This window comes from Lepidochelys olivacea (assembly GCF_965140295.1).
Source record: "Lepidochelys olivacea isolate rLepOli2 genome assembly, chromosome: 9".
Classification (NCBI taxonomy): domain Eukaryota; kingdom Metazoa; phylum Chordata; order Testudines; family Cheloniidae; genus Lepidochelys; species Lepidochelys olivacea.
Genome location: NC_140419.1, coordinates 29,369,870 through 29,389,374, shown reverse-complemented (window position 1 = coordinate 29,389,374; position 19,505 = coordinate 29,369,870). Strand labels below are relative to the sequence as shown.

Here is a 19,505-nt window from a genome sequence, read left to right as displayed (position 1 = left end):
TTTTGTAGCTCTTTCCAACTAAATTAAATGGAATTGCTGCCACCTGCCTATACTGCTTATTTTACTACAAATTAAGTTTTACAAATTTTCAAGATGAGATCAGTGATAATATGCAGATGTGGTTGATTTATAAGTACCTATAATAAGAACTGTGGCCCACAGACCTCATAATACCAATTGGCAGTGGGTACAGGGGTCCATAGGAAACAGGGAACCCCTGGATTCACCAAAAGGGAACATGTCAGGGTTCTACTGAAAGCATGTATGACACTGGTCATCATAATCATTGCAAGAGGTATGTACAGAAAATCTGTGAGAAGTTTATATATTTGCTGAAAATTATGTTCTCTACCCCTTGTAGTTAAAGGCAGGTGACTCAAAGGTAGTGTGTCCTGAAACAAAAATCTCCAGACAGGAAATGGGAGACACTTATTTTTCTGGTGGACCATTGTCTATAATGTCTATTAGCATATTAAGTCAAATGCTAATGAAGAGCTCGGGGAAGGAAATTAACAGGAAGAGATAAACAGTGGGGGAGGCTCTGTTTTCAGGTGAAAATCAAAGGGTCTTGTCTGATATATCTGGAAGGGCAGAGAGACATTCTGGCATCCTTGATTTTATGAAAGGGGGACCTCAGCCAACCTGGTTGAAAATGCTGGGGAAAAGACTTGGGGTAAGCTATCTTGTAGAGATAGGGGGATATCCTGTGAGTTAAGTTTAGTCTCTAGAAAGCATATCATTATTTTGTTTTATATGTGAACATTTGTATCCAATATTCTTCCTTTTACTATCATCTGAATCTCTGTTCTTTGGTAATAAACTTATTCTTGTTTTCACTATAAATATACCCAAGTGCTGTTTTTTAAGTAAAGTAGTGATGCTGAGTTGAATATTGTAAGGTGGTGTGTTCTTTGGGAATGGGGAATCTCAGAGTTCTGTGAGTGTTCAGTGGATCAGAGGCTCAGAGGCTGGGCACTCTGGGGACTCAGGCGTTGTTGGTGTGTGTTTATTGCTACCCTGCACAGAAAAAGCGAGGTCTCCGCAGTCCTGGAAGGCAGTGCTTGTGTTGCCAGAGGCTGATGTCAGGGAGCTGATTCACAGCAGGCACAGACAAGACTTCCTCACAAGGTACCTCACAACCCTGGGTATCCCTGGGGAGCATCACAAGAACAAAATTAAATGAAAATACAATATGCATCCTCCTTTACTATCTATTCATAGGATGTAGTACATAATTAACGATTTTAGTTGGTGCTAATGGGGTGAACAGTTGAACCTATTTTCAAGCATTGTGCCAATATATATTTACCAAAAAATATGCAGATGGCATGCAATGTGCAGCTGTGTATTTCAGACTTTTGGGTGTCAGTAAAAGTACCATTCTGTCTGCGTAAAGGAATTGTCATCTGGACAGTAAGATACTCCCATGATGGCTGTGGTATAAAAACCTAGATAGGTAGGTACATAGGTAGAAACATTAAAAGAACATTGTAAAATTAAGTTAAACACATTCTTTGCAAGTCAAATACTGAAAAACTGGGCCACAAATATATCTATTTTGATATTCAAAACTGCTTAGGTACAGAAGAGTCAAAGTCAAATGGATTTTCATCTGACATAGGGTACCTTAGGGACAGTAGCTAGATGTTGTAAGTTGAGCTGTGCTTAGGCTGCTCTAACTCACATTAAGGCCAGGCACAGAGCAGCCCAAGAATCCAGAAGCCATAACTGGATGCCTGGTGGCTTCCCTCTCTCCTGTACTGAGCTTATCTTGGCACAGAAGACAACTGGCCCATAATGGGTAAAACAAGTGTAAAATCCATGCCACATCCCTGTTTAGTTAACATTTCCTCCAGTTAATTGTACAAACTATTTGGCTTTCTTTTAAACCTATACATTGGCACAAACAGTGACTGGCTGTTGGGAAGGACCTACTGCAGTGCAACTAAATTCTTCTTAACTGGAAAAAGGCAAATAGAATATTTTCAAATACTGCTAGTCAATCATATATTATAACCTGCATTTAAAATTAGTGGATAAAGCTCTGATGATATTTTAGCATATAGTTAATATAATTAAGTAGATGTGACAATCATTTGTTCTAACTTTAGCAATCGAGTCATTTGCAATTATTCTTTTTCTAACTTTGAAAAATTGGACAACGCTGAGGACGGGGAACCTGTCTGCCAAGTACTACAGACCTAAGGCATCAAAAGGGACATTAGAGTTGCTAAGTGTATGTTTCTTATTTTCTATGCTTGCCAATCTAACTGTTCACATAAATACTTCTTAGAAAGCTACTTTTATAACATTTTCATAAACTTGCTTGCTTATTTTATTAAAACCCAGAATCTCTTCCAGAGGGCCACAGTTCTGTAATTTTTCCAGATCAAATATACATAATTAAATATTGTTTCTTCGATGGTGATGGTAAGCAAATCTCTATTTGCTTATGAAACTAATATCTGGTGGTTACAAGTGAACCATCTGTGACTGGAGTTTCCAGCATTGTTTAATTCAAATTATTTCTTTTTAAAAGTTTCTTTATTATGACTACTGTATAATAATTGCCCAGAGTTCTCCTGTGATTAATAATATCAATGAGTTATTTAAAATATTCAGCACAGATTTTATTTTTGCTATTGTAGATTGATTATTAGCAGTTCTCTATGAGTATTCACTGTTCCAGTGGTGTTAGTTGTGAATGGCCAGATAGTCCACATGGTACTCATTTCTGTACTGATGAGTGTATACGCATATCTAATGCAATTAATCACACATACAAATTTAAAATTTAGGTTCCACTAATATTTGTGCTAGTGAAGCTGGAGAATTTTGGAAACTAAATATAATAATTGAGCATGGAAAATTTCACCCAGTTTGAATGTCCACATACAACTGCTAGGCTAGTCTTTGCTGGGAAACCATACAAATTATGACTCCATTATGTTTCAAAATCCAGAAAATGAACTATAATGGTTCAAAATTTCCTTTCTCTACTAACACATGATAAGCGGTGATATTTTGCAAATTTGAGCATGTTTCAGTTATACATATAGAACAAAAGAGCATAGCTCAGACTTTAACCAAATCATTGTAGATATGGTCCTCCCATGATAACAAATATCATAACAAACAAGGATGCGCTTTAGGTAATGCAGTTCCCAGAATAGATGCTTGTCTCTGTCATGCCTAGTGAAGAAATGTCTGGGGATTGTATCCAATTCTTAGAAGCCACAATGAGGTACATTGCAGAAAAGTATGGAACAAATGCCATACTTTACTATTTATACACTGATGCTGTAGTGATACGCTACCTTAGAAGTAGATAGGCATAGACAAATATATCATCCTGACTTCTTTTCGCTCAGCTAGATCAACACATAGAAATCCACATAGATCAAAGAGTGGAATCTGGTGATCAGTTGCCTTGATTTCACACACGCAGATGCTGATATTTTATGGTTGCTTGTGTGGATCTTCAAAGGGGCTGAGTAGAGTCCTAGGGCTAGTCACATTTGTTATATAGATAGAAATGTAAATCACTGGAGTCATCTCTACTTGAATTGCAACAGTCAAAGTACAGTAGTTCCCGCTTCCACAGCCTATTTGAAATAGAAAGTTAATACATTTCATTAGTGATATCATACTGCCCATGGTATCATTAGTCAATGTTGCCATGAAAGACTAATGATTTGATAACTGGAGTATATTTATTATAGTGGCAATTTGTACCACTATACTATAAATAAGGGTGTCTTGGCATTTCAGTAATAAATCCTATTTTCAGGGGTCTATTACTTGGTCATAAAAATCACCCTGGGCTGAAACAGATGTACAATAACAATAATATATTACCAAAATACACATTTAATCTGGTGAATAATATGGTTTTGAAAAATCCCTAAACGTGCATTAAATTAATCACAAACATTATTTACATAGAGATTGGAATGTGTCATTTGGATACTGACACAGAATATTTTAAAACAGGTCTAAGGGCCTGATTCTGATTTCATTTACTTTGGCATAAACAGAAGTCACTCTACTGGAGTCAAGGGTTACACCAGTGTAAAAGTGGTGTGAGTGAGAACAAAATCATCCCTTGAAGATGTAATTACCTAAAATGGACCTTATCCTGGCCAGGAGGGAAGGATCAAGCCCAGTATAAGCAGATATTATGGTATGTCAAATGTCATATACACCCATCAAACTTTTCAAGATATACCATTTCATAAAGAAATATTTATCCAGAGAAAGAACATTTGAGGTTTCGATACATTACTGTTTAGGGGCAGGTTGTGCCCAGCCACTACATGGGTGCAGAAGCTTGTCAGGATGCAGAAAGCACCCTCCCTTTGTATGAAGAAGTGTTCATGAATGCATAGACTGCATCTGCCTAGTACTCCTGTAGGCATTAGCCACAACAAAGTGGGCAAGAAGGTGTGGGAAGGAGATGGGGCCATGGGGATTGTGCACATCATCAATACAGATGGTGCAGAGCACGTTCATTCCACTTGCATGCGGTGTTGCAGTTGGACTCGTGTCTATTCTAACGATAATCCCTCCAAGAACTCCTCACCTTGTAATTAGCACTTAATTAAATCCACGTGCTTAACATACACCGTAACTGAAAAATCACAGATTAAAATAGTTAAGTTAAATATAAATTGCCTTTTTTTAGAAGTACCTTGCTATTTGGATGGAAGAAGTAATTATATTTAACAGAATTGGCAGCTCTTAAGAGAATACTTTATAGTAGTTAACATGATTAACATGACAAAAGCAAAGAAATTCAAATAAATTTAGAACTGAAGTGAAACTCCATCCTTTATTTTATTCTGCATAGGTTCTTACACTGCACTCATCATTGTAGCATCAGAGCAACTTCCAGCAGCGCATTAAACGACATGACTATACTACATCAAATATTACCCAGGATTTGGAATTACCTGCAGTGACAAGGTACAATGGGGGTGGCATGATGATATTAACAGAATACAGTATCTCACTGTAAGGATGGGTTCATCTGCATGACTCACATAACGAGGGCCAGTGACTTAAAGGCACGATCTAGCCCTTCTTGTTTCGCCAAACACTTTGGTCAGTGGTTGGTAGGGCTGAAATTGTACCATCCTCCTTAAAATAAAATAGACACATTTACACTGTTCTCTTTGGGCTCTAGCAGGTGAGGTACTGAGCATCCTCAACTCCCAGTGAAGTCAGTGAGAGTTGTGGGCATGCAGCAATTTGCAGGAGCGTTGAGTACTTACGGGACTGAGCCTCGAATTGCTGAACATTATTTTGTTAATGAAGATGCCAACGATATTTACTCCAGCATCACACTTCTGAGTGACCCCGGAACAATCACACCCCACATCCCATCTGTGCAAGTGCATTTGGTTTCTCCATGATTTAGTGCACACTGGCACTTTTCTCCATTGTTCTGTGCTTCTTTGTTCTTCAGCACAAGCAGAGATAGGCACATTGACAAGGATCTTCTTCTTCTTCTTCTTCTACGAAGCATACCGGGTATTTGAATATTCTGTTTATAAACATAGACAGACACACTAGGAATAAGTGATGCATCTATGCCATGCTTGTACATGTTATGTATCTCTGTGTCCATGATCCAAAACAAAGGGAACAAACCTAATTTTAGGCTAGCCAGTTTGGAGTGTATCACTTAAATTATTATTCATTTTGTTTTTCTGATGTATTTATTCTTTTAAATGTTCTGTTCCTTTATCTGATAGCTATTAGTGAGTTAGTGAGTATCAGGCAAAAGAGGATTCTGGTCTGAAACACAAAATGTTCCTACTCTGCTACTCAGAGTTTTTAATCTTTTAAAACCCATATCTAAAGATGAAAATGTCTTTTTTGGAGTCCACATCAAAAGGATCTTAGAAGTCATCAAAGAAAGTGGAAAGCACAGCATATGATGTTCTAAGGATGGTTTCAAGCCTATAAAAAACTTAGAGACCTGATCCAGTTCCCATTGAAGTCAATAACAAAACTCACATTGACACCAATGGGAGCAGGATCGGGCCCTGACATGTTAAACCACTGACAAATATTATTAAAAAAATGTGAGCTTTACAGATTTTACTTTGGCAACTAAAAATATAAAAACATATAACACACTTATAAAAATCAGTGTAATGCTCTTGGGGTTTTCAAAGAACAAGATAATGAATGAATGACAGATTTCACAGAGATTTTCTTATTATGCTGGCGCTTGTAACTGAGTGCTCTGTAACTGTAACCATCTTCATAGCCATTTAGAACACATTTTGTTTCTTTGTTTTTATTAGGGTGGGATTGTATTTGTCATTACCTTTTTGTTTACCTCAAAGAATCTGTCAATGATTTTGAAATTCCATTCATTTATGGACCTTCATTATGGCAGGGCTGAATGATGGCTACTTTTTGTTCTGTTTTTGCTGTTTGTTTATTGTTTAGGCAAATCCATCCCATTCTGCTTTTCCTTATATGTCAAAATAATATTTGCTTATTTATACATGTGAACAGTCTTAAACCTAGACAGCATTAGGAAAAATATATTGTATGCTCACAGAGATAGCTTGTTATGATTTAATATTGCAAGTAACATCAATATTTACTAAGTTGTCAAACATAAAATTTCACTCTGGATAATAAATTCAGTTAAGAGATAGGGCTATATACAGTATACTCACTTGTAAACCATTCAAGTCAGAAATCCTGTTTCTTTTTCTCTCTAAGTAGACCCAGGCTCTGAGCCTTATCCTGCACCTATCGAAGTCAACACAAGCACTGTTACTGTCTTCAGTGAGCGCAGAATAAGGCTTCAGATATATCTGGGGAGAGAGGCAAAGAATGATCATTGCATACTACTCAGGCTGACACACTGGTGGAACTAGTATTGACTCTGAGGAAGCCGGTAGCCAGTTTCTTTTCACCGAATAATGTTCTGGTGGACAATGATAGCCAATAACTTGATTTATTTTCAACAACAACAGTAAAATGTTAAACTGAATTTTTAAATCAGACCCTCTTTCTAGCTCCGTTTCCATTCCGTCTAGTTTGTTTACCTTTCTATTAATAATTCTGTTCACAGAAAGCTCCTGGGGTCAGATTGTCCCGGGCCCTTGGGTGTGTGTGTGAGGTGAGGAATGGATAGTGCAAGCTGTTTTTCCCTCATCTAGATACATGGGGCACCACACATAAGGGCAGGCACAACAGAAGTCTGCATTCAACAGAGTGTAGGCATCACTCTCTCTATGCACCCACAGATGCCTCAAAAATGGCAAGGAAGAGGCAGGGCAAGGACCCGACACCACCCCACAGAAGTCAACACAGCTGTCTGGGTGTACTTGGCACACAGGTGGTACTACCTCAATGGATGGTGCAGCTCAATGGGAGGGATTATGCAAAACTCAGTGCCATTTTGTGGCAGTCAGCTCTCCTTCATCCCCAGCATGGGCCAATGGCTCGAAGCCACAACTGAGCCCACAAAGCAGAAATGGTAATAAGGACTAGTGGTGAGAGAAACATGCCTTTTCAAATAGAGCTCAAAAAGTTCATGGGCCATTGACTTCACTGGATCCACAACAGGCTCCATTGGATAAGGACAAGACTGCATTTAACAATGTGTGTGTTTAAATCCACCGAGGTTCACACATTCATTCAAAACTGAGTAGGAAAATTGAAATCATGCTTGTGTCTGACTTTGGAGACATCTCATATTTGTGAGTTGATTGTCTGAATGCTCTGCTTTAAAACTAAAAACAAATGGTGTCTCATGGCATGTCTGATAACTTACAGTCATCCGAGGTGTTTGAATCATGCTACTGTATGTAGCTGACAGTTGTTTGATAAGCATCACTAAGTGGTCTGGCTCTAAACCAAGCCTGTCATCTAGTGGAGTGCTATGCTATTCCAACTTTAATCTAGCTAACTGGCACACATTAGCATAAGGAAACGCAAATGCAACACAGCTGCAGCTAGTCTAGCAGAGCTAAAATGCTTAACAATGTTTTATGCCTGTAATATAAGACTGCTTACTAATGGGAGAATCCTAAGTGCAAAAGACTGACAATCAGTTGCCTTTGATATAACTGGTTATAAAAATGTTGTAGGTTTAGTATTTATGATCCCTGCAGGTTATAATAAAATGCTTCCTGTGTTATTGCTTCAGCAGACATTAAAAATGCTAGATAGCTATGGTCAAACGTAACTAATAGTTTGCCCAATACATGTACAGCAAGCTAAGTTTACAGTGGAGAACAGGCTAATGATCAACAGTTTACAGACCTGCTTGTTACATAACTTAGACATTATAGTGTTCTGTATCTGCATGCCCTTTTCTGAATATGTATCTCATGAATCCTGTGTAACACTGTGTATGCATTAGGTATACTAAGTAAGAGGCAGCATTGTAAATTAAAGAAATAGCATGTGACCCAAATACTTTTGTCAATAATGAATTATTATGCCACAAATAGTACTAAAAATCTAATAAATAAAAAATGTCAGCTGGATAACTGCAGTATAATGGTAGGTTAAGTTCTGGCACTTGAGGCAAGCATAAGCAACCGTATTTATGCTACTGGGTTAAGGGATATTTCCCTTGAGGGAAAAAATATGCATTATGATTGAAGCACCAGTTACTGTAGGTTTCAAAACAAGAAATGGGCTATTGAGAAGGAAATAGTGAGGTTTGTCTTGATAATTATAGAACGAGAGAATAATGTGGGAAAAATCAATCTTTGTGGTAGCAGAGACATACGGACAAAGAGAAATAAACTGGTATCTGATTGTTTGATGTGGACAAGGCTTTATGTGCCTGGAGCCTCAATAAATATCTTTCTGTAGATATATTGTGTAAGCAGTAGAGGTGTTTATAGTACTAAACAAAAAGCACTGAAGCCCTACTAAACCTAAGAGAGTTGTTGAGACCCTAGCAAACTAGCTGTCTTCTACCTTCATATTCAAATTAGGGATACTGTCTTAGGGCTAGGTTCTTGTCCCCGCACAACTGGAGTAAATGGGAGAGCTCTCCAGGGGTTGAATCTTCCCTTGAGCACATAGAGTGGTTGCAGAGGCCTTCCATGACCCCTTCTGCAACCTAAAGATTTCAATAACCTCTGCAGCTGCTTCGCACAGGTTCCGTGGGATGAGGATGCCTAGTAGATCTACTGCTTGCCTGCTGAGGAGGGGCAGGATTTTCCTCTACATGCACAAAACCAAGAGCTGCATATATTTTGTTAAAGTTTCATATTCAGCACATGGCTATTTAAAAACAATCAAAGTATAATATGTGAATTAACAAAGACAAAAATTATACACCAGGGAGGCTGGCTGAGGCTACAGCAAACTCCAAAGCCACTGGTGAGCCATATGACTTAATGGTGAAAAGACGTTAGCTGCACCCAAGAGTTTCATTGATGCTTTATAAAAGCTATGGACAGTATCTTCAGGCATACTTAGGATTTGTTTTTTTTTTCTGGACCTGAGAATCAATGAAACAATAAAACTCTGCTGTATTTCAAACTGATAAGGCAACAATTGATAATTATTTGTGACTAATTTAATTTAGAAAAGGATAACAGGTGATTAGACTGATGATTAGCTTGCAGTTTGCAGCTGCTAACTCTCCACAAAGATAGCATTCCCCTTTTTGTTAACTAACATCCGGAAGTTATATCACCAGGAAGGTAGCTATTCTGGGCCTGATTGTCAGGAAAGGCCTGATCCAGAAAAGCACTTAAGCATGTGTGCCATTTTAAGCGCAGAAAGAGTCCCAATGACTATCTATGCTAGCAGATAGGGATGTGCAAATGTGCAAATCCTTGATTTGCACATGAGCATGGCTGGATACACACCTGTGTAGAAATTCAGTTACAGAGCAGGAGAAAGAAGTATTTTGTCCTAAATTTATATTGGATTGTCTTTTAAAGGACTGGTTGTTGCATCATAAGATTTACATTTACCAAACTAAAGTATTAATGTTATTTACTGCATTCCCTATACTTAAAATAAGAAATACTACAAATACCATGGTCAGTTTAATTTCATGTCTAGCTGTTATGATACCCATTGTATCTCTGTGTGTTTCTCAGTTTATAGAGGTTTGCTATATAAGTTTAAGGAGGGATTATACAATTCTACAGTAAATTTTATATTTAAATTGTAAAAACCAGAACAAAAACTGATTACTTGCAAGGATGGATAACAGCATGTGTCTGAGGTTTAGGCAAGCACGTAATTTCATAATGAAATCAGTTAAATGCATTAGGAAACTTATTTTCCTTTCTCCCTCAAAAAGACTGATCCACATAGTAAGAGCTGGAATTTACAGTTAGTTTTTACTCCTTTGCCTTTGCAATGTTCCTCCAGCCTTGTACATAGCTTAGCACTGTTACTGATGGGTCTCCAGCATGTACATGCCTCTCTATAACACTCTTCCTTTTCCCTGCCCTCTCAATGGGCAAAGATTCCTAAAGAAATTTTGAGCCTTGAAGACTGGCCTAAAAATGGTAATTTTTCAGACAAAGCCTAGGTGTTACTTCAGATTGATGCACTATGAATCCCTATTACACTAAGGGTCAAATACTGCAGTACTTACTTCATGGATGTTCAGCTATATAACAATAATACCTTGCTCTTGTATAGCACTTTTCATCTCTAGATCTCAAAAGGCTTTACAAAGGAGGTCAGTATCATTCTCCCCATTTTACAGGTGGGGAACCTGAGGCACAGGTAGGTGAAGTGACTTGCCCAAGGTCACCCAGCAGGGCAATGGCAGAGCCAGGAATTGAATCCAGGTCTTCTGAATCCCAGTCTAGTGCCTAAGATTTGGCCTTTTGTGAGTGAACTGCAAATAGCACTTTCATGTCTCCTATTTTTAGCAGCAGCCAATTTACTAAACTTTCTTAAGAGGAAAATTATATGCTGGATATAATGTACATTTTGTATCATAATCCTATGGCTATTTCTCAAGCCAACCAGATGGAGAAAACATACTGTCCATGTCAAGAAAATTGAGTTTGAAATGGGAGCTCTCTTCTCTTCCGAAGAATAAGTATAATCTTACTCATGACTGGGACTATTGGGGTTGAGCCATAGGGATTACCCCTATTTTCAAGCAAAGATGTTACCATGGTAGTAGGCTGTGTCAGTAGGAGAGGCTTTGGTTTGGTTTCATTGTGCATACCACAGTGAGAGAGAGAAGGCAGTTCTCCCTCAACAAGTGTATCAATACAATAATGGATAAACCAAGCTCTCCCTCTTCTTCAGTTGCCAGGACTTCCAGACTAGTGTGCTCAGAGTTTCCTTTAAGTGTGTTGATATAAATTTCTAGCCCAGCTAGCCATTTCCAGCAAACAATGAGTTAATATCATCCTTTGCCCCTAACACAGACTTCTTTTCTCCATTTCTACAATCAGGTTAAAACACAACCCTTGGTCAACACACAGTATCCAACCAAAATCAAAAGATTTGGTTTCTGAAAAACAAAAGCAAGTTTCATTTTCTAAATAAACTTCTTCATGAATCATCTCCCTGGCATTTCACCTTCCTTCTTTAAATCAATGTGATTGTATACCTCAGAGTTATTCATATGGGCAATTAAAAAATCACTGTAGGCGAACAGCAGCATAAGATAACTACTTGTATCTGGTTCACATTCTGATACGTACTTTAAAGCACCTCAATATACTGTTCTAATGATAACATAAATGTTGATTGTTCTGATAAAAGCCTAGAACACCGCAAAGTAAACTCAAGAAACAAGAATAAAATGCTCATGTTTAAACAAATAAAACACACTTCCTCCCCCCAAAAGCTTGACAAGACAGACAAATGCACAATAGCAAGGGGCATGGGTCACTTGCTGGAGGATTCTCTGCACCTTGAAGTCTTTAAACCATGATTTGAGGACTTCGATAGCTCAGACATAGGTGAGAGGTTTATTGCAGGAGTGGGTGGGTGAGATTCTGTGGCCTGCATTGTGCAGGAGGTCGGACTAGATGATCATGATGGTCCCTTCTGACCTTAATATCTATGAATCTATGAATATAAACCATAACCATTCCTTTAAAGTATTTGAATCCAATTTATATCCACAAAAGTTAGGAAACAACAGTTCAGTCTGAAATTCCATCTTTGATTCACTTTGTTGTAGACTTTGCAGCTCATTTTTATTTATATATCTTGATTATTAAAGTGCCTATCATAAGCTCAGGGGGGGTCTGATCCAGCACCCATTGAGCATCATGGAAAGACTCACATTGGCTTCAATGGGAGCTGGCCCAGGCTTCTAGAAGCTTTATGACAATTTCCTACAAAAATCAAATTTTTATTACACACTCAGTGAACTTACTAGACTATGTGATCCATAGAGTACTTGAATTTAATAGCCTCATAAGACATGTATGATTCCTCTTTTCTAAAACCTCTGCAGTGGGGTTATAATTGTACATTAGTTTTATTTTTTTATTCTGAATTATCTTGATTTTCTGGGTTTTGATTAGCCCTTTGCAGATTGATTGTAGCTTTTTCAGTGGTTTAACCATATAATAGTGCTGAAAAGCCTCTATTTATGTTTGTACCATGCTGTTATAAAAGACTGAAAGGAACAAAATGAAGAAGCCAAAAAAAAAAGGTTTTAAAACATGATTTAAAGAGCAGAAGTTACTCAGTGGGTTGGAAGGTGATGGAGAGAACCCAGGAGGAGTAATCAAGGAATCCTTCAGGGTGGAGGATCAAGGTGAGAGAACAAAGACAACTGAGGAGCAGAATGAATGGCATTGGACAGTCAGAGGACATAAGGCTAGAGGGGGTAGGTGAAGCAAAAGGGTGGAGAGTAATTTTGACTTCATACTGGATTCAGAGATTAATAGGAAGCCCCAGGTGGTGATGTAGGATGAAGGTGACATGCTCAAGCTTCCTGATAGGAGAAAGTAGAACCATTACTGTGTGGTGACTTCAATGCAACTATTCATATGCTTTGCTGAATCAGTGGTCAGCATCTTGCAAGTTCAAGTCCCAATATGGCCCCAATTCAGCAGTCCATCTTTGCTCATGCAGCCCTTAAACATTTGCTTAACTTTAAGTATGTATTTAATTCTCATTGAAGTCAATAGGACTTAGTCATGTGCTTCAGTGGAGTGCTTAATAGAGATGGACTTAAGCATGTGCTTACATGCTTTCCTGAATTGGAGCCTTATACTGGAGTAAAACAAAAAATCAGGCCTTTAGTTTACAAGATTTTTCTAAATTTGAACAATAGTTCACAACTTTTTTAGTCCCAAAGTAAATTTTTTACCATAGCTGTAAATCCCGAGAAACAGGGTTTAAAGAGGGAATTTCTGACAGATCCATAACTATAGCAGCAGTGGTAGGGCTTCTATAATATTAAACCTTTCATAGAATAAAAGTGCCATAATGATGTTGTTTCCATTAGACCTTTCAGATCTGTTACAAATTATCTGGAACTCCTACTGTTTATTTGTTTTTACTTTCGGTTGTTGCCCTCAAGCATTTAAATAATTATAATAAAATAATAATAGAATTAAGATTAGATAAATTAAGTGGAAATGAAACTGAATACATTTTCCATGACAGCTGGCAAGTCCCACTCTATAGCTGCCCAAAAACAAAACTGGAATTTTTATGACAGTAGACAATAAGGCTATCATGTACAGAATGTATCCCGATGCTCTAGAGGGGTGGTGTGCAAGTGACACATCAACAAAAACAAACTTGTTTCATTTAGGTACTGTTAATTACTATAACTCAAATAATCACGGACATCTGTTCTCTTTCTCTCTCTCGCTCTCATACATGCCCATGTACACAGATTAATACTTTACAGCTATCCTCTGGCCAGAAATACAAACTGCATGCCTGCCTGTGGACAGTATATATTGATATGGCACTTTGAATGTATACCTTTTTTTAATTGCATTAACTTCAGCACTCACAAGTGTAAGAAACATACAAGGTAAATAACAATTCATTTATAGTCAATCAAAAACTTAGGTCATGGAAATTTCAATGTGACACAATCCTTGAGGGGGCCATTTAGGGATCTGGGGCAAAAATTGGGGATTGGTCCTGTTTTGAGCAGGGGGTTGGACTAGATGACCTCCTGAGGTCCCTTCTAACCCTGATATTGTATGATTCTATGACTACGCTGCTTCTGACACACGGATCACCTTTTCAAAGGAAGCCATTTTTATCTCAGTGTAATGGACTCTGAACTTTGGAATAGTTGCAGTGTTTGAGCAAAATATTAACTGTCTTACAATGAACTAACATATTTCTTTTAAAACTTAGGAGTAATTTTATAAGTTGTGTTGGGTTAACAAATGATTAGAAGACAGTAATTGAGATCCAACTTCTCTTCTTTAGATACATATGTAGATTTCCTATTGACTTCACTGGATACCAAATATGAGTATCATAATGGTGAATTTTGGCCTATGTTTGGTTATTTTCCTTTCAGTGCAAATATTTTTGAAACTTTAAGAAGGAAAGGAAGGTTAATTACTATTATGACTGGTTAAAATCACATGATCTCAGCTCTTGAAAACAGACACCAGAGTGTCTTAAGGCAAATAATTGATTTCTGAATAGACCCTAAAGTGAGTGCCCATGTGAGTGTAAATACGTGTGTATATATATACATATTTCATATATACAAATTAAGGTCAACCGGTAAGAATATATTTCTACCTGTGTAAATAATCCACTTTCAGTAAATCAAACTGCTCACAAGTAAGGGATGTAGGATCGATCCTTTACACTGAGAACAGAATTTGGCCTTGCACTTTTCACCCCTGAGGTTTTTAAAGAACAAAGATTGGCCTTTAAATATATTTGAAAACTCTGAGGTCTAACAATATTTAATGTGCTAGAAGCACTATGGCGATATAATTTTGGAAATGAAAGTGTCAGAGCATACATCAAAAGAATTTACTGTTTCATCTCCCTTCCTATTTCTAGCCTTAATTTTGTTCACATTTCTGCTATTTGCTGGTGGCATACCAAATGACAGACTTTGTACTGCATTGTATGATCTTTTCTCTGTACATATAGTGATGATACTTTTTGAGTTAAATAACTCTAAACACTAATTTAATTACTTCATGGTTGTGCCCACTATGGAAAGGCATAAGTCACTAAATTAATGTGCGTGAACCTTGACTTACAGGAATTACTGGAGGTAAAGGAGCATTTTAACCTCCATATTCAATTTCTTCTGAAAAGACTATCAATCACAATTTAGTGAGCTATGATGTTTTATATATATATATATACCTAGTCCCATCCATCATCCTTTATTGGGCTGTGTGCTGGAGTTGTCACGAGAGCTCAGAGAAGTTTGGAAAACCAGGTTGATGAGCAAAGTTTATTTTAGTCAAAGAAATTTTTTTCCCCCACATTTTCTATTTTTGCAATTGCTGAATGTCAAATCGGGGAAATTATCAGCAGGTAAAATTTACTGTTAGAATACACCAAATACAAACAAGTTACAAAATATGGGTAAAGTTCTCCTTCCAGTACATGTTCACTTGGCTTCCATTAAAGTCTTCAGGTTCCTAGCGCAGGGATATGTAGGGACAGATTTTGACCAGTTAAATTGTGTACTAGAATAAAACATGCCTGATCTTCACAGTATATAATTTACACACATACATATATGAATGTGTCTCCATAATACTCAGCAAAGAGTTAGGGTAACATTTTCAAAAGCACCTAAATAATTTAGGAGCCTAAGTCCCATTTTTAAAATGACTTAGGAGCTTGTGAACAGAATTATTTACATTAACTAGGACAAAAAATGAATGGAATATAAACCCTTATATTCTGAGTTTCTCAGTACCTGAAAATTTTACTCTTAATAATGAAGTGTTGTGGTGAGAAATCTCATTGCACTGAGACATCATTTTTATAACACATACATCACATTTTCTAGCACATTTTGAAATATTAAAGCTAAAGTACTTTTGTTAAATGCATGAACAAAGTGCATTTCTGAATCCATTAGTCTTGCTTTTTTATCATTGTGTCTCTACCTGATGTTGCAGGGTGCTGAGCTTGTTCAGTTCCCACTCCAATCAACTGGAGTTGGGAGTTCTGACACCATCAGGGCCTTACTTTCTAACAGTAAAAATCAGTCCAGTGCAGAGTCCACATACATTCCTATACACTAATTAACATAGAAACATAGGAATTGTCATCCCTTACCTCTAATCATGTATTCGCAGCATCAGGTACAGTATTTCAAAGGAAGCTGCAACAAAATCTATATTGGACAACTATGTAATAACCATGGTGGTTGTTTCTTCATAATTCCAGGCAGTTTAATAGTTGGTTGGCTTATATCCTGAAGCATGAGGGTTTATATCACATCCTTTATTTTTATCCTTTATGAGGTAACTATATATTCTCATTATCCATGAATTGTCTAATCCTTTTTGGAATCATACAAAAGGCAAGATTTTAAAAGATATTTAAGTGCCTAACTGCCATTTAAATGAATGGGACTTAGATGCATAAATCTGGCCCACTGTCCTTAGCATTTATGATAGCTTGTGTCAGTGAGTTCCACCAGTTATTCATCAGTTTTACATTGTTTGCCTTTCCATTTCATTGAAATTTTCAAATTCAACTATCATCTTCATTCTCCTTTTACTTATATAATGGGAGAGGTCAAATTGCAGTGCTCTATTTATCTTCTCTGTATTATTCATTTTTGTATACATGTCTGTCATGTCCCCTCTTCTTCATCTCATCTCTAAACTAAACAATTTCAGTCTTTTCATATTTTTCCTTGTGTGGAAGGCTTTTCATGCCTAATGATTTTAATAGCCCTTCATTGGACCCCTTCTATTTCTGGTACATCTTTTTGAGGTGAATTGACTAGAACTGAACACAGTATTCCAGATGAGGATGTATCATCTATTCATGTAATGGCACTGTAATAGTCTCAGTATTATTTTTCACCTCATTTTGTATGCATGGAAACATTTCATTTGGTTTTTGTTTTGTTTTTTTTTGCATGGCTGCGATGGGGTCGCTGGAGTGTTTGACCTCCACTGTACACTGAGCAGGTTTCCAATAAGCTGTCCAAAATGACACCCATTTCTTTTTCCTGAACTGTCATAGTTGATGTAGCTTTGCTAGTTCATAACAGATCTGGCCCAGAGCATATATTAACTGATCTTTTTAAAATAGTACAAAAATCAGTCATTCCTTATTACAACACCCTTTCTTCCCACACCAGACTATGCTCACTTTCATTTGCATCCTCTCAAACTACTTACAGAACATCTTTCCATTTTATTTCTTAAGAGAGATGCGACATATAAACAGACTATGAAGGGCCATCCCACAGATGTACAGGAACACAGAGCAACCAATGACTATCAGAGGCCTCTGTTCCTTGTCTGCCAGATGATGTACACTGGCCTGTAATGTTTCTGTTGGACAGAGACAGGGAGACAATTCTTCTAATCACCCACTACACCAGTTTGCACCAGCTGTGAAACTGGCCTTTTATTTAAAAAATCATTTTTAGCCCTTACATTCCCAGCTACGATTCCCCAATGGACTGAGGGCTTGTACAGTGCACCAGGTAGTAACCTACTGATCCAAACAAGCGCAGAGACGGAAACATCCATGGAGCAATCCTTCCTATTGTGAATTCTCCCGCTTTTCCATAGGATTATGCCAGATATACTCGTTGTCTCTCATCTGAGCCAGTACAATGAGAAAGAGAGGAAAACTTCACAGCCGGCAGAAAGTTTTCACTTCTTTGGCTGCCTCTCCCCTCACATTCAGCACTAAGACACTGGTAGACACTGGAAGAAGATAGGAGATTGTACTTGAAGTGATTTTGAGTCCTCAATACATTAGTTATGCCAAGCTAGGCATCTAAGAGCCAAAGGATATATCTATATTTTCATTTAATATTCCTGCTGAGCCAAGCCAGGAAGTCTCAGCTCACTTCATGCTAATCCATGTCCCACAGCTTCAGGGGGTTTAGATTTTTATTTTTTTATTTTTTATTGAGCTGTCTTGCCCACTACTGCCTAGAAAAAAAATCTGCGATTAATTTACTGAGCCGCAAAACCTCCTCCCACTCAAAGCATTCTAAGCAAGGGATGCATAGACGAAGGAAGAAAGAAAGGAATGAATGTGAGCTGGTCTCTTTGCCCAGGCTATTATGAATATACTGAGCCAGTTTACTCTCATTTAAATCCAGAATTGCTCCAGAGAAGTCAATGGAGCTGTTTCAGAGTAACTGAGAACAGAAATTAGTCCACTGTTTTTAACTTAGTTTGAGTCCCCTAATATTGATAGGGAAAGTACTTATGTGATCACATGCCTTCTGTAAATTTTCTTTTTTAATTACAGTATTTTATCTGCTTCAAAAAATGTTGTTGCATTTGAAAGGATATTTATTCTGAGCATCTGGTTAACCTTTTGCTTCACAGATAATTTCTCATTACCCAGGTGTTCTCTTATGGACCCACAGAAAGACTGGGCCTAGTTTAAGTATGAAATAATCCTGTTGCTTCTATCTGAGAGTGAATGAGCCCAGGATTAGATCAGATAAAACACACTTGAGATAAAGTGCACAAGGTGGATTATACAAGAAAAGAGGATTTAGTGAAGAACATATCCACAACTTTTTGTTAACATAGAGAATGGTAGCTTTTGTAAGCAACATTTATGGAAACTCGACTGGAGGTTTAAAAGCTATGTCTTTTGTTGTACATTTCTCTGCATACATTTGCTTTGTAGTTGGTAGCTTTAACTTTGGAAGCCACGCTGGGCCTTGACTCATGCTCATTTTGTTTAATGAAAAGCAAAGGATGTACTTTTACTCATAGATTCTTGTTTTGTTTTCTTTGAAGTTTATTAAGCTATCCAGCAAGATGTGAGGTTCATTAGGTTGTTATTATCTTGGCCACAAATTAAGTATCTGTTCCCTGGGGAGTGATAAGCTTCAAGTGGATGTCAGAGCCATATTTATTACAATATTTACTTAATTACTACCTTACTTCTCCTTGTCATAAGAAATAAAATCGATAAAGTACAAACATATCTCTGGATAGGACTCACTCTACTATCCATATCACAGACACATACTCTCCACTTGTTGAGCATTTAAGCCTCAATATATTTTTTATTTGGTCAGCGAAAACTCTGTTTCTAAACTTACAGGTTGATAGATATGTGAACCACTAATTTTTTCCAGCTAAGGGATTACAACATCAGCAAGCAAAGTTTTGCTGAAGCTCCTCAGCAGTATTAGATTTGAGTGTTCTGTGAATACATGAGATAGAAAATTACTCCAGTTGAGTCCATCTCTTAGAACACAGCTCCAATGTAATAATTAGTAATCAATAATCCATGACCAGAATCAAATTATGCTCAGTCAGGGCCCCAGGGTTCATGTTCCTTGCAAAAATTGTTTATGGTAAAAATTTCAGGGGATTGCTGTCCAA

The 19,505-nt window shown here is 37.4% G+C and overlaps 1 long non-coding RNA gene across 2 annotated transcripts in view; it reads right to left on the bottom strand.

Annotated features, from left to right (window-relative positions):
* Positions 1 to 3,307: 3,307 nt before the first annotated feature.
* Positions 3,308 to 19,505, bottom strand: part of LOC311526665 — a 126,393-nt gene continuing 110,195 nt past the window's right edge. The window contains exons 3-4 of one of the 2 annotated variants that reach the window (XR_014713085.1): positions 5,274 to 5,545; positions 3,308 to 3,605 (exon numbers count right to left, since the gene is read on the bottom strand). This is a non-coding gene — a long non-coding RNA (uncharacterized lncRNA). Of the gene's footprint in view, positions 3,606 to 5,160; positions 5,546 to 19,505 lie in introns of those variants that run through there. The other variant, XR_014713086.1, reaches the window with a different exon arrangement.